The 14,192-nt window shown below is 37.7% G+C and overlaps 1 long non-coding RNA gene across 2 annotated transcripts; it reads left to right on the forward strand.

The window, feature by feature from the left end:
* Positions 1–714: 714 nt before the first annotated feature.
* LOC310889695 lies at positions 715–10,676 on the forward strand. 2 transcript variants are annotated; one of them, XR_014576713.1, is made up of 3 exons: positions 715–1,603; positions 2,001–2,248; positions 10,600–10,676. It is a non-coding gene; the product is annotated as an uncharacterized lncRNA (long non-coding RNA). The 2 variants fall into 2 exon arrangements; XR_014576714.1 differs by lacking the exon at positions 10,600–10,676 and adding an exon at positions 4,243–4,323 and having other exon boundaries at positions 716–1,603.
* Positions 10,677–14,192: the final 3,516 nt, after the last annotated feature.

Below are 14,192 nucleotides of genomic sequence, written 5' to 3' on the forward strand. Positions count from 1 at the left end.
AATGAATATGTATACCTTATGTAATGTTGAATGTATAAATAATGGCTGGGAAGTAACGGGACTTGAAGCCAGATTTGGGCACCTGCCCCGGCTTCCAGCGCTGAATAAAGCACCTTCATATAATCACTTGGTGGTTATGTGGTTGCTACGCTAACAGCCTGGTGAACGATCTTACACCTAAACTGATTGGCGATAAGCCTAACACTTACACTTATGCAAAAGCCTTAGCCGAATATGTAGTACAGCAAGAAGCTGCAAAAATAAACATAGCCGTTATAAGGCCATCTGTTGTTGGTGCTAGCTGGAAGGAGCCTTTTCCTGTACGTTGAGTTTTCACATGACTCACGCCTGTAAACTGTAGCACGTACTGACAGCTTGTGTATGTAGTGACCTTCATAGAGGAAAATCTTTTAAACTTAAAGCTGTGGCTTGACTGCTTCTGAATAACAACTCTCATACAAAAGATATCAAATACAGCATTCGTATGTGGGAAGCTTAGGGGATAAATTACTTCTAAGCATAGAACAATACACATCTGTCACAATGGGAGATACTATTTTACACACAAAATAGTTATACAGAATCGTGAAGTAAGAAAGGTAATTTCATCTGTTTTCCCTCTTCGAGGTGCTTTGGTGTGTCAATAGCTGAATAGTATCATTAATGAAACTGGGGTCTGCAGGACGTAAAACTGTTTGGACTCCACTTGTTTCAGCCAAGGCAGGGGATGGCAGAAGCTTTATGAACTCTGTTACATTGATGTATAGTATATATGCTATATGCTTCTTCCAGTATGGGAGATAGCGCTGGAACGGCTTTTCCAGTTCAACGCTGAATATTTCTTAAGCACTTAAAAATACATCAACATCACATGCCTTTTTGAGTAGGTACAATATACATATATGTCAGACAGTAAGTATATAAATTTTAATTAAGTATGTAATGTTTAAACACTGGCATTGAAGTTGAGTGAAAATGTCTATCTGAAAATTCAAAAAAAAAAAAAAACAACACAAAAGACAGATAAGCAGTTTTGCTATTGACTGTTAAACTGAGTTGATATAAGCTAGTGAAATATTTTCAACAAAATGTATTTATGTAGGAAATACTTTGCGGTTTATTAGCTAAGAAATAACAAGCTAGCTACTCACCTGGAGGGGCCAGTGAAACTACAGGTGGATCTCATGTCTGAGTTGTAGCAAAATCTGATGATATAACAAGTTACTATGGAAGAACTTCATTTAGACACATGGAAATTAGTATTGCTCTCCTGGGTTAACTTGTCAAATTTTCACTTTAAACTGTTGACTTCACTACACGAAAACCTTTCCTTCCTACCTGCTTGTGATAGGGATGGATTGATAACTTCAGTGGACCTAGTGGCCTCTTCATTGCTGTAAGTAATGAAAAAATGTTTCTTCCTTTTGGAGACAGCAAAGCTTCTTGTGTTTTACTGGTGCGTCTTGTCTTTTTTCTCTTTTAAGGCAGGAAAAGGAATTCTTTGAACAATGAGAGCTACCAATGGTGCAGTAGGAGGTCTTGTTCCAGTAGATGTTATTGTCAGTATGACACTGGCTGCAGCCTAGTATTCTGGAGTTAATAGGTACAGCAAGTGACAATTGAAAGCACTGAGTACTTTGAAGTGATGGTACTGTGCATTTTGATAAATCAGTCTTCTGTTGAACTTCTGATCGGTGTCCTGCTATTCATCTAGGACAAAAGGGTTCTAAGGTTTTAACAGCTTTAGTCCAGCAGAGTGTAACTTAGGATAATGGCCAACATTTGACGATGAGGAGGAAGACATCACCTATGATACTATTGTATAAGCTATACCTGATTTTTTTTTCCTGGGCCTCAGTGCAATCAGTATGACTTAGAATAATGTAGGCAAAGCCTTCTCTGGGGAAAAATATATACGTTTTTTTGTCATTTATGTATGTATATATACACACAGTTTTATATATATACATAGTTATAATTATAAACTATCATATATACAGATGTTAAAGATGGATTAAAATACTGGAAGGATTCAGGAAGCAAAAAACCTAACGTGAGGCTGACAACTTTTGCTTTATGTAAATGATGGTGAGGGCAAAGATAACTTTAGATATGGCTTTTGATGTGTTTTGTGTGTTTTTTTGTCTTCTGATGTGCTCTTTGGTCTTTTTCCCCTCCAGACCAAGAAATATCATGGTATACAACTGTACAACATGTGGTACCAACGCTTTCCACTGGAGTGAAGTTGGTATGTCATATTTCTTTTTTTATGAGCTTTAATAGAAAAATAAGATCAGTAATAAAAGCACAGGCTATAGTCTGCAGGTCAAATTTTATTTTTATATTGAAATTAGTATAACAGCCATAACTCAATTTTGCAGTGCCTCATGTTTTTTTGTTCTCTTCCGTTGATTTTCTCTCCTTGTAGAGTTATCGCTTCCGTTTTGTTCCTGTTTTTTTAATTCAATTTTTTTAAAGTATGGCAGAACTGATTTTTCTGCTTGATGCTTCAACGGCTTAATCTGTAGAGCGTGGGTAGTGTGCAGAGAAAAGCATTGCCGAGAGGAGCAGTACTAATGTTGGGTTTAATGCCAACCTTCCTGTAAATATATGAGTAAAGAGCTCAACATTGGGATTACTTTATACAGCTGCATAATGGAGGGTGTACGACAAGTTTTGCACTTGAAGCTTTTTTGTCGTGTCTAGCTTCAGTTAATTGTCGATTGAGGTGGCTCTTAGTCTTCAGATGGTTACATGAGACTTCCTCTATTCCCGCTGAGGGAAAAGTAATCTCTAAGTATGGCCACTTCTTTTCATCTTAGATATCCCGACTAAAATGTAACCCGCATCTTAAGAGCTCTGTAATAGGCTTAAGAGCTCTGTAATAAATAGCAATGCAAGCTGGCTGGTATGGTAAAGCTGTTAATTAGCTCTACATGTTTTTAGAAATAATTTCTCAGTAAAGATTGTTAGTTTTCTTCTTTATCTTAAATACTTAAATCCATATTATTTCTCTTGACTACTTTCTTCACCCTTTTTACTTGCTTTTGCTGTTTTATGTATCTATATTTATAAGCCTTATCATTTCAGCTGAAGTTGGAAAGTTGCTGGCTTCATTTATATTACGATTCTAATTGAGGTATTTAAAGGCTTCCTGTAAGCAATGGAATGAAGTTACAAGAGATGACTACAAAGATAAAGTGAATTCTGATGTAGTTTTTTAAGATGTACGTGTCTGCCATGTGAAGAATTTTCAGTTGTCAACAAGAGTTTGACCTGGAGTCCAATCCTAACAATGTTTTTTAAAAAAGCTTGAATATGGATAATTTGAAATGCACTTCAGATGCTTGCAAAGTCCTCAGCCTACTTTTTTTAAAGTGTTCTTCATTTAAAAGATTAGAATAGCCTTCTTTATGAAATACAGATGGATATTTAAATAGCTTTACATGCTATGCAAACTGAAATTGCTCTGAATTCTCAAAATCAACTGACGGTAGGGAAGAGGACCAGAAAGAGAAGCTACAGTAAAATATTCTGAAGGTAAAGGTTTAAAAAACTTCGATATAATAAGAACCAGTTTAACAGTATCTTAGGTTTAAAGCTTATAGCTGTTTTAGTTTTTGTGGTTATTAGAAGAGCTAGGATGGTTACTTAAATAGCATACTAAAGTAAATATTGTACGCTGCAATGTACTTTGAAAACCATTGAACTTTACATATCAAAGCTGTTACGCAACTTTTCTTTCTCAGAGTGCCATGTAATTTCTGCTTTCAAGAGGAATCCTCTTGAACAGGCCTTCAGACGGCCCAGTGTTAATCTAACTTCCGATCACCTTTTATATCATTACTGGATTGCTGTAAGCCATAAGGCCCCAGCATTCCTGTAGAATATCTACCTCAGGATTACTGGAAGAAGCCCAAGGTAATGGTGACTAGCTCTGTCTCTTCTGTTCCTCTTAGATTTAAACAACAAAGCTATGCTTCCACTGTGATGTATATTGATTTCTTCTTCCCCTGAATGCTGTGTGACTAAAACTCACCTTTTCTACTTTTTTCTCTGAGAATAGGTCATTGAATTCGAAGCGAGTTTAAACTTTCTAGCGAAAATGAGGATGTTTTTTGTTGGATATTTTGTTTGGGGGGTTGAGTAATCAAGGTAAACAGAATACAAGATCTAGCAAATTATGTTCATTCTTGAATGATAAATAATTAAAATATGTTGATCCTTATTTTTCTCCTAGAGCAAAGCACCTATATTTGAACTACACAACAAATCCGTTAAGCAGTGCAGTAAGGCACCGTAGCATGAGTCTTTGTTCAAACCCCCTTCTGCATCACTGTCGGACCACAGTCTCCCATATATCGCCTGCATTTTTTCACGATGTTTTGCTCAGATTGACAGGTCATAAGCCATGGTAAGAAGGACAGGGCTAAAAATATTTTGATAAGGTGGTGGAGATGAAGACGACACGACAAGGGTACTATTTAGATTTACTAACTATAAGCAATAACAATCCATTGACTGCATTTCTAAGAGATTAATGTCTGACTCACCAACGCTGTCCACGATGTGTCTCGGGTCAGAATCCTAGTCAGTCAGTAAACTTGGGGAAGCGGTTGGCATTAAGATTGTTGTTGCTATTATAAACTGAAAGTGGAAGGGAGGCAGAGTAAGTAACTGTGGGTTATTCCTGTAGATGGTACAGCTCCATCTGGTATGCTTTGTATCATCTCAACATTCTATTCAGTTTATAATAATTACACCACTAGCTGGCTAACTTCTGAAGTGGTAAAAATTGCATAATTCTGCTAACTAGGCCAAACTAGATTACATAGAAGGAATATAAGATGTCACTGCAATTTGTTTCAGATCTGCCAAGCCATATGATCTTAACTCATTGCATATATTATGTTTTCAAAAGTATTCATCATCAGACTCTAAAGTCTCCAGTACGGTGACAGTGTATTAATACAAGTGAACATTCATTCATTGTCCTGTAGTCTCGGTCTGTCTTACAAGGAGGGGAAAAATTATTTAATGCTTAGCACCGGATCAATAAAAGGAAGCAATGTAGGTAGTTCATAGGCAAAAACTTCTAAACTGCCTTGGGTTCCATTGTTCCAAGCCTACTCAATAGCGTAGCACTCACAGCAACAGTAGGGACAGAGATCTCTGCCTGAGCAGTCATCTCTCCACATTGAAAAGATTTAAGCTCTGTGTATCACAGGAAGGTATTAAGCATGAATTCCTAGCTTTTTAGGTTCTTTTGCAATATAGAATGTTCTTAATAAAAATTAATAGAAATTCCCTGATATATCTCAAGATTCCATCACTTGCTAAAAATAATTATACTACAAATATCAACCTGCTGTCTTCCAAACGGGAAATGATGCTGCCAGAGTCGTGTCAGTCTTTGGAAGTCCAGTCTTTTAAGTATTTGACCTATGGGAGTAAAACAAGGCTATAAATAAACACATTGTTTAGAACGCTCTTACAGGTGTATAACATTGGAAACATTGAATCTTGTTTTTTTGCTTTTTCTGGAGTTCCTGTTTAGTGTTCAAACACAGAATTTAAACCTTAATCGGTACTAGTACAAGAGGTGACGTTAAACGTGTATCTTCTGGCCTGTGAAGTATAAATTATTTGAGTATTCCTAATTAGTTTTCTGTAGTAGTGACTGGATAGGTTTCCTATCATGCACAAGATTTCAAGTTTGGAGGAAAGATGGGAGGTTCAACTAAATCAAAAAGTGATTCTTCAGTTGCTAAGGCAGCAAACTGTAGCACACTTCATTCAGTTGCTTGGAATTAAAACTTTTTAAGTTTGATGCCCAGCACACTTACAGGAATATAGCTTTCATTATACAGGGATTCTTTTCTTTAATTTTAAGCCCTTTTAAAAAGAGGGCATTTTTTTCTTTAAAGCGTAATAAACTCTGATCGAGATGCAAAGGAGACATGCAGTTTTAAATCCTAATGGGTTTCATGCATTATTTAATAATAGCAGAGAAAAGAGCCAGATCTTTATTCTTCTGCTTTTTTCTAGTTGTCTGGCTCAAAGTACTTTGAAACCTACTTTAACTGAGGGGCTGGAGATAGCACTAGTATAGGGGTGTACTACTGTTGCTGTTGTCATTCTGTCTGGTTGACCTCTGGTTTTAATTACCAGGTAGCGTGCACTAGGGAACTTCTAGAGCCTTGGAAACTTAATTGCAGATTTTTAAGCTTGTTATCATGCTCTTCTGAGTGAAGGGCTAGCTTAATCTAAAATGTGACCTCTCTGCACCACAATTTAGCAAGAAAAACTTGACCAGTGTAGTAAAAAAATGATGAAATCAGCACAAGCAAATCCGAATATTGTGCTAACTTGACTTCACCTGGTCTACAGCCTGCCCTCTGTGAAGAATCTGAATACATTTCTAGGCTCTGTATTGCATATAATGTAGGAAAAACTGATCAGTGAAATTGCCGCGTAGGTTGAACTGCACTATTGTCATACTGTCAGGATATTGTACCGTCACTATATGAGAAATTCTTAGCAAATAGAACTAATTGGTTTTTATAACCCTTTAGGACTAAATGAATATGCTCATAATTATAAAAAACAAACAAGCAAACAAAAGTCCCTTCTATTGAAGGGTTTGGACTTTTTGAAGACGTAACCTATTGAAATCTTTATGCAATATGAAATTGTTCTGGTACACTGTACTCGTGGAAGTAGATAAAACTTCTAGTGAGATGGAGAACTTATTTTTCACTGCTTTTGCATCTAGTGAAACATTCTTGAAATTAACAATTCTCTGAGTAAGAGTTAAGGAAAATGAAGGAAGAAAAAATGCATGTAATTCTTCTGAGCTTTGTAGATGGAACAAGTACAATAAGGACCGAATGTCATAGTGAGGATTGAATATTTTAAACTACTTAAGTAGACTTTTGTAGTATTGTGCCTCTGTATAAACAGTGGTGATAATTCTCGCTGTACAAGTTTGACAGTGTTGTCAGTAGCTTGCTATATGTACTTAGTTGCATAGCAAAGCTTATTAATTGTCTAATATAAGGCATAGTTCTTGCCTGTAACTTTGCACAGGACTTATCACAGCAGAACCATCTCTTCTCAAAAGCAGCTCAGTACGTTTGAAATCTTAAAGCCATTGAAAATGCACACCCGGCAGGTCTTTCCAATTACTCTGGAAGAACAAGCACAGGGAGTACTACCTGAATATGACAGGGCCCTTCTTTACTGTGAGGGTGACAGAGCACTGGCACAGGTTGCCCAGAGAGGTTGCAGAGTCTCCTTCTCTGGAGATATTCAAAACCTACCTGGGTGCCATCCTGCACAATGTGCTCTAGGTGATCCTGCTTGGCAGGGGGGTTGGACTGGATGACCTTCAGAAGTCCCTTCCAACCTCAACCATTCTGTGATTCTCTAACAGAAAGTAGCATGAAATATTGAAGCTGTAATTCACGTGTTTCTCCAGCTATTCATTTTCTGCTACTGCTTCTTAGAAAGCTAAAGAGGAGGTAGAGCTGATGAGCGCAGGGAGGCATGAAGAGATCACTTCAGTTAAAGCTTCTTAAAGCTTAACACGAAGCACCCTTGACATAGTCTCTGTCTTACAAACCAGAAATGCATAAACAGTATGCTTTCATTGAGTAGATGACTGTGGTTTTTCCCCTTGCAAATACTTTGAAAAAAAATTCTGCACTTACAGGAACAACAGAGCTGCTAGAAACAAAGAATTCCTCTTGTCTTACACTTCAACACTTACAGCTAAATAAAAACTTACCATTTTACAAATGTGAATACTTGTATCATATACCTTAGGAGGAATCTTTAATATTGATATTAAAGAATTATTGATATTAAAGAATCTTTGATATTAAAGAATTGTAGCTAACTGCCATCAAGTGTATATATCAATTTCAGGCTGAGAGAGAAAGCTTCATTACATACTTTTCACATTCTCCTTTGTCATCTGTACTCCCATTTGCAGGAGGAATGTGGTGCTATTGAAGTCAGAAAATCTCTCTAACAAAACTTAGTCTGCCAGAATAAGTGTCCAGTAAATGACACTTATTGCTGACATCTCTGAATATAAGAGGTTGTCACCATAATTCCTTTTCTTTTGCCAGGCGGGTGGGAGAGGGAAACATAGTTTCAGGTTCATTTAGTGCAGGCTACCAAGTTGTCACTGGGGAAGCTGCCATCCCTTAGCCACATGTTCACTTCCTTCGAGTCGGATCGAGCAGTTAAGAGAATGTAGAGGCATTTGATTGTTTTGGCTGATATAATGAGAAGCTAATCCTAAAAAAAAAAAATCACACCGCAAACAACACTGTTTTCTGATGATGAACTCAATTAGCTGGTTCTGTTGCCAGTCACTAAATGCAATGAGAGACAGAATCTGCAGCTGAGCTAAAAGAATTGTCTTTAGCCACTTGTTTTGAGTGTGTTTGTTTTATTTTTCAAATCAGCTTATCTGTGTTCTAAAACCATCCCCATAAGTAGAGACAGCACGATTCCCTGCAAATGTTAGAGACTCTTCTTAGAAAACGAAGAGCTAAAAATAATGTCAGGGGCCGGTAGCAAGCTCCAAATCTACACTTACTCAGATTTTTCATTTACACCATTTAGTTTTTTGCAGGGACGCAAGTTTTCTTGTACTGAAGCAGTCTAGGCGCTCTAACTAGAATCCAGCTATTCTTCCGGTTTAGCATAACAAACCGGAGTGGCACAATAAGTTCAACTACATTAAATAAACTTAAGACTGTCAGTGGACAGGCATCCACAGAAGAGTCTAAGCATGTAGCTGCCTTGTCCTGTTTTGCATTATTGTTATCCAGGGCATTTTGCTAAGTGGTCTTTCTGGCTCTTCTGACCAGTGAGCTCTTTGCTTTCCGAGTTTATCTTTTTCTGACTTTTTTGGACTTATATCTGTTAAGACAGTTGCTGGAGGATCATTCCTTTTTTTTTTTTTTGGATGTTTAGTTCAGCCTTGTTAGCGCAGGACATGTATTGGACACAGTCTATATTCTTAATTATTTTTTGAATCAGAGGAACTCCAACTCAGCTCCCATACAGCCAACTTGCCCAGCTGGGGAAACTGTAAATGGGTGTTAGTAGACATTCCTAGATGCTTTCAGATGAAATTAACTGATGGTCTAAAATTGGAATACAGTTCTATAAGTATGCTCCTGTGGAAGGTTTTAAGGAAGTGTTCATATTTTTTGCACTCCAAATACTTTTTTCTTTTTCAATGGTCTCGGCCGATTGTAATACTCCGTTTCGTGAGACTTAGAGGCAATTTCACTATTCCCTTAGATAGTGAGATAGCAGTCATTAATGTTAGTCAATATGTTGTAATGAAAGAGTTTCTGGGATTGTGCTGTGTCTCCCCTACAAGTATGAATGTACCAAGGCAACTTTCAGAGAAAAATCGGGGAGTTATATTGCTGCTATGTATTTTACTGAACAAAACTTAGCTTCAGAAAGCCATTTCCTGTTACTGCTGGGTTGTTCTGCTTTCTTTGCTTTTCCTATGTGCCCCTCTGCTTTGCTTAAAATGACCATTGTGCCCTGCTGTGAGGATCAAATTGGAAGCAATTCTGTGAGATGGAAATAGCTCAAGCCCCGTAAGCGGAAATGTAATAGCATTTCATGTGAGTACTAGCTAGTACTTACTAAAGCTGAGGGATCGTCTGTAGTTCTGCAACGCTTGCAAAGTTCCCACCTTCACAACAAGGAAATTCTTTCATCTAAGAGTGGATAACTCATGTTTTTTGGGTCTACTTCAGGTATTCTGATCAAAGGGAAACTTGCCCAAATTGATCCTTCTAACAAAATTTCTCTGTACTCCAAGTGATATTTTTACAGAGTTGTCACCCCTGCGTAATAAAGGATAACAGAAGGTATTTCTGCATATTTTGAAGTAGCCTGGCACTGATCACCCAACTAGCAGGATCTATGGTTTACCTGCCCCACTGAATAGGTCCTGCTCTTTGCTGCAGTAACAGTAGGGACAATGGGGCAAAGCTGTATTTCTGGTGCTTCTAAGCCTTGGTCTCTTACCAACCGTAATAAATGGGTTTTCTTTTCTTAGAGATGTGGCCTTGCACAGTGTGCCAGAAGGTTAGGGAAACTTACTCCCTTGCTGTGTTCTGCACTGTGTAACTCTATTTTAAACAAGTTCATCAAGTTAAATTGTTCGGTACAGCTAGATGCTTCAGTTATGCTGAAGTGAAAAGCATTAAGTATCACTGTCCTAAATTACAAAGAAAGGATGGTAAAATGCTGTCTTCTGTTGGCCGCTCTTTTCAGAGAGGAAACTTACTGTTCCATGGGGAAGTAGAATTTAAAAAAAAAAAGGCTGTCCGGTAAGCTCTGCTTTCATATCAAGATTGGACAGCTAAAGTCCAGTAACGTCTCGCTTTAGACTGATAGGATAGTTCTGTATCTGAATAACTTTTTTCATGGTTTGGGTACAGAGTAGGATGGGTTATGTTGAAGTAGAGGTGTGGGGTTATAAAACTTATTGTTTTACTTGTTTGAACTAATACTTACCACTGTAACCTGTTCATTCTATTCCTTGGACTGTAGGATGTTGAAAACAATATCATGTCTTCATAAGGCCATGATGTTATTAGAATATTTTACGAGCAATTCTTGGGTCTGGAATACCGAAAATATGACTATGCTAATGAATCAGCTAACCCCTGAAGACAAAAAGGTAAGTAGCTGTGTGATATGGAGACTGAAAGTGAAATACAAACTTACTGTTCTAAGATGACACGAGTCAGTAATGCTGCTTACCGCAACGCAGAACTAAGTGTGGTACTAACTCAGTTCTGGATAGTCCTGCCACAGCCATTTGAATGTACCAAGGTGTCTGTACAGGGCTCTGTTGTAAGCCGGATCAGTGATCTGATCGGAGATGAAGAAAGACAGGACCCCTTGAAGGAGGCTGTATACAAAAGATGGTTGTTAGGGTGGCTTGATCGCACATGATCAGGTGTTGCCCTATATGTCAGCCAAGTAGCCAAGCTGTTACTGGTTTTACCTGCATCATGAGTAAAACAAGGCTTTATTTCTTGACCACTGTCTCCTTTTTCTGAGGAACAGGAGGTAGGTTTTGAGGGGCTTTTTTGTTTGCTCTTTGTGTTTCAAACTAGTGACAACTTCTGTGTGTGCTTTTCACGCTTTGGCAATACAGCTACATGTCCTCAAATTCTCTCACTCGCTGTGAACTAAAACTGCCCCATGCAGTGGGGAAGTTTACCTAGAAGCACGGTGACGAAAGTCCTGAAGGTGGTTGAGGAAGAACAAAAACTGTTGTTGAACAGAGGACCTGAGTAAGAGTGAACGAAATGTCTCATAAGAAATACCTCACTCTTCCTCCTGTTCCATCCCCTCCCCTCCCAGATTTTGATAGTTTTTCCAGAATTAGGTATGTTATTTTCTGAAACACAGTGGAACTGTGTGTTCATTGTTACTAACTACATTTCATAGCACGAGCTGTAATCGATTTCTGACTTGCCCTGTTTGGTGAAATTTCACTATCGGCTTGTTCAAATGTCATTAAATACAGTATTTTTAGTAGTTAAGCATCAGATTTCCCATCTCTGCTCAATGGATTATTTTTTTCTGCTCTTTTAACGTGTCAAAGCTGATCACTGTGAGCACTGCAAGACATTTAGTGGGAACATGCAAGCTAGGAGGGATTGGGAACAACAGAGGAGTGAAACTTGCAGAACCAGTAAACAAGCTGTTGTATTAGCTTGTGATTTCATAGAACGGTCGTATTAGGCAGGTTCTTACAGAGCAACGTTTAAATATTTTGTTCAGAAGCTGTGAGCTAGTGGTTTTATTGACCTTATCGGGACTTAACTGGCTGCTGTAGTATCGTTTGTGATGAAGTAATGGACGTCAGTGAGAAAGTGAAGTTGTGAATGTACTGTAGTAACTTCTGCAGTAGATATCCTTATGACTCTTTTTAAAACATAGTGGTACAACTATAAGCACAGTTAAACGAACCGCATCTCCGTCAGTGAACTCGGTACAGAGCAGTGTGCTTATTCTATAGGATGTGAGAATTATTTCCTGGCTGGAAAGGAAACAACACAAAATTGTTACTTCTAGAGTACAGTTCTTTACAGACAGATGAAATGTGAAACTAGTGCACTTGGAAGCTGAGGGAAGAATATTACTGAAGAGGAAAAATAAGGCATGGAATGGTTGAAATTTGCAGGAGATTGATTGTATGAGAAGCTGGTGGTTGGGTCACAGATGGATCTAAACGTGAATCATTCTTATGATTAAGGACAAAAAAAAATTGTCATTGCAATGAAATTGATCTGATAGAAAGGTAGTTACTTTCTTTACATCTTTATCAGAAATGATTGACTTTCTTGGCAGTTAATAATGAAAGCTTTTATTTTATGCAGGCCTTTAATTTTGATGTTCGACAACTACACTGGGCAGAATACATGGAAAACTACTGCATGGGAACAAAGAAATACGTGCTGAATGAAGAAATGTCTGGCCTCCCTGCAGCTCGGAAACACTTGAATAAGTAAGTGTGCATCTTATTTTTGTTTCTCTGTCCTTGTCAAGTTTTACTTTTCCATTCTATACTATACTGTTCTTAATAGCACTTGTTTAGTTCCACCAGAGTTCTTCTATTCCAGGCATGTCGTCTAAAGCGTTTTCTAATGCTTTAGTCAGATGCCATCTTTCTTCTTTCATTTGTAGATCTTGCTTCGTTCTCTGTATTAGTAGTCCTAGTATGTCTGGGTTTATGGCTATAGCTCTGATCACTAGTGTATACTGGAATCCAGGTTTCTGATGTTACTTGTGTATCCTTTTTGGAACATCAAAAAGGTACACAGTAATACAGGGTCAGAATGGTTTGTTCGACTACGGTGGTTTAATACAACAATAATTGTTTCTTTTGGGAACATGACTGCTGGAAGCAGGCAAGTAAACAGGCATGGACTTTCCACCTCAGCGCAGGAAACTGTGATGTTGGTGCTCTAAGACGAAGTCTCTTAGTGTCTTATCTGTGGTTTAACTCCTCCAATTTGAATGCGTTGTAATTATTCAGAACTTTACTGGCATAGTTCCATTTGTTTTATTCTTGGGCGATTCATAAAGACAGTTGATAGTCTTTTTGATTTTTCTCTTTAAAGAAAGAAAAAAGAACAATTTATCTTGTTCTGCAATATTGCTTATCTGTTATGCTGACAACCTGAGGGAAAGTGGTCTAGGCCGTCTTCAAAAGAGATTGGCATGGCACAATCTCAGTGAGAATTTTGGCCAAACTTGCCAGTGTTAACCTTACAATAGCATATTCAGAGACACAGCTGTGATACATGCTTGTAATATACACATGGTATAGCAACAAAGTAATCTGAATTTGTGAGAAATTATGGGTTTCAGCTAGATATGTTGTAAGCCTGAATTACACGTTTGCAGGCAATTTTTAATGGGAATGAAGGTTTTTTTGGATTTTCAGAGAATAATTCTGAATCTTGACAAGGACTTGACTGACAGAATTAACGCTGAAAGCAGAAAAGACTGAAAAAAGTGAGGGATCTAGAGGACTAAGTGAATATCCTTAATCAGAATCAGAAAGGCCTTCTCTGCTTGTTCTTCAACTTACTAGCTTATTTAATGCACTAATTTAATACCACTTTAATAAAGTATCTTGAGATGAATAGATGAACAAGTTAAATTCAACATTAGAAGTCATTTTAATATTCTTTTCCCTGTAGTTCTTCGTACCTTGGCTTTTACTTTTTTGTTTTTTTTTCCTTTTTCCCCACTTAAGTTAAGGAATATACGCTATGGATTCAATACAGTTCTTGTGATCCTGGTCTGGGTTATCTTTATTGCAAGATCACAAATGGCAAGAAATATCTGGTACTTTGTGGTTAGTCTGTGTTACAAGTTCCTCCCATACTTCAGAGCCTCCAGTACTATGAGATACTGAAGAAGAGAATTGAGCACTAGGGCATCTATGCATATGGTGGTCTAACTACACAAAGCCTGTAACATAGTCATCTCACCTTTTGTAAAAGCATAATTTCATCTTAAATTGGAGTGCAAAATATATGGTATGGTATATGTAATGTTAGTTGTCTATCTTCCAGAAGACATAGAAAATAAAACGGTCAAGTGCCGGTCTGAATTGG

Source organism: Anser anser, assembly GCF_964211835.1.
Source record: "Anser anser genome assembly, chromosome: Z".
NCBI classification, from domain to species: Eukaryota; Metazoa; Chordata; class Aves; order Anseriformes; family Anatidae; genus Anser; species Anser anser.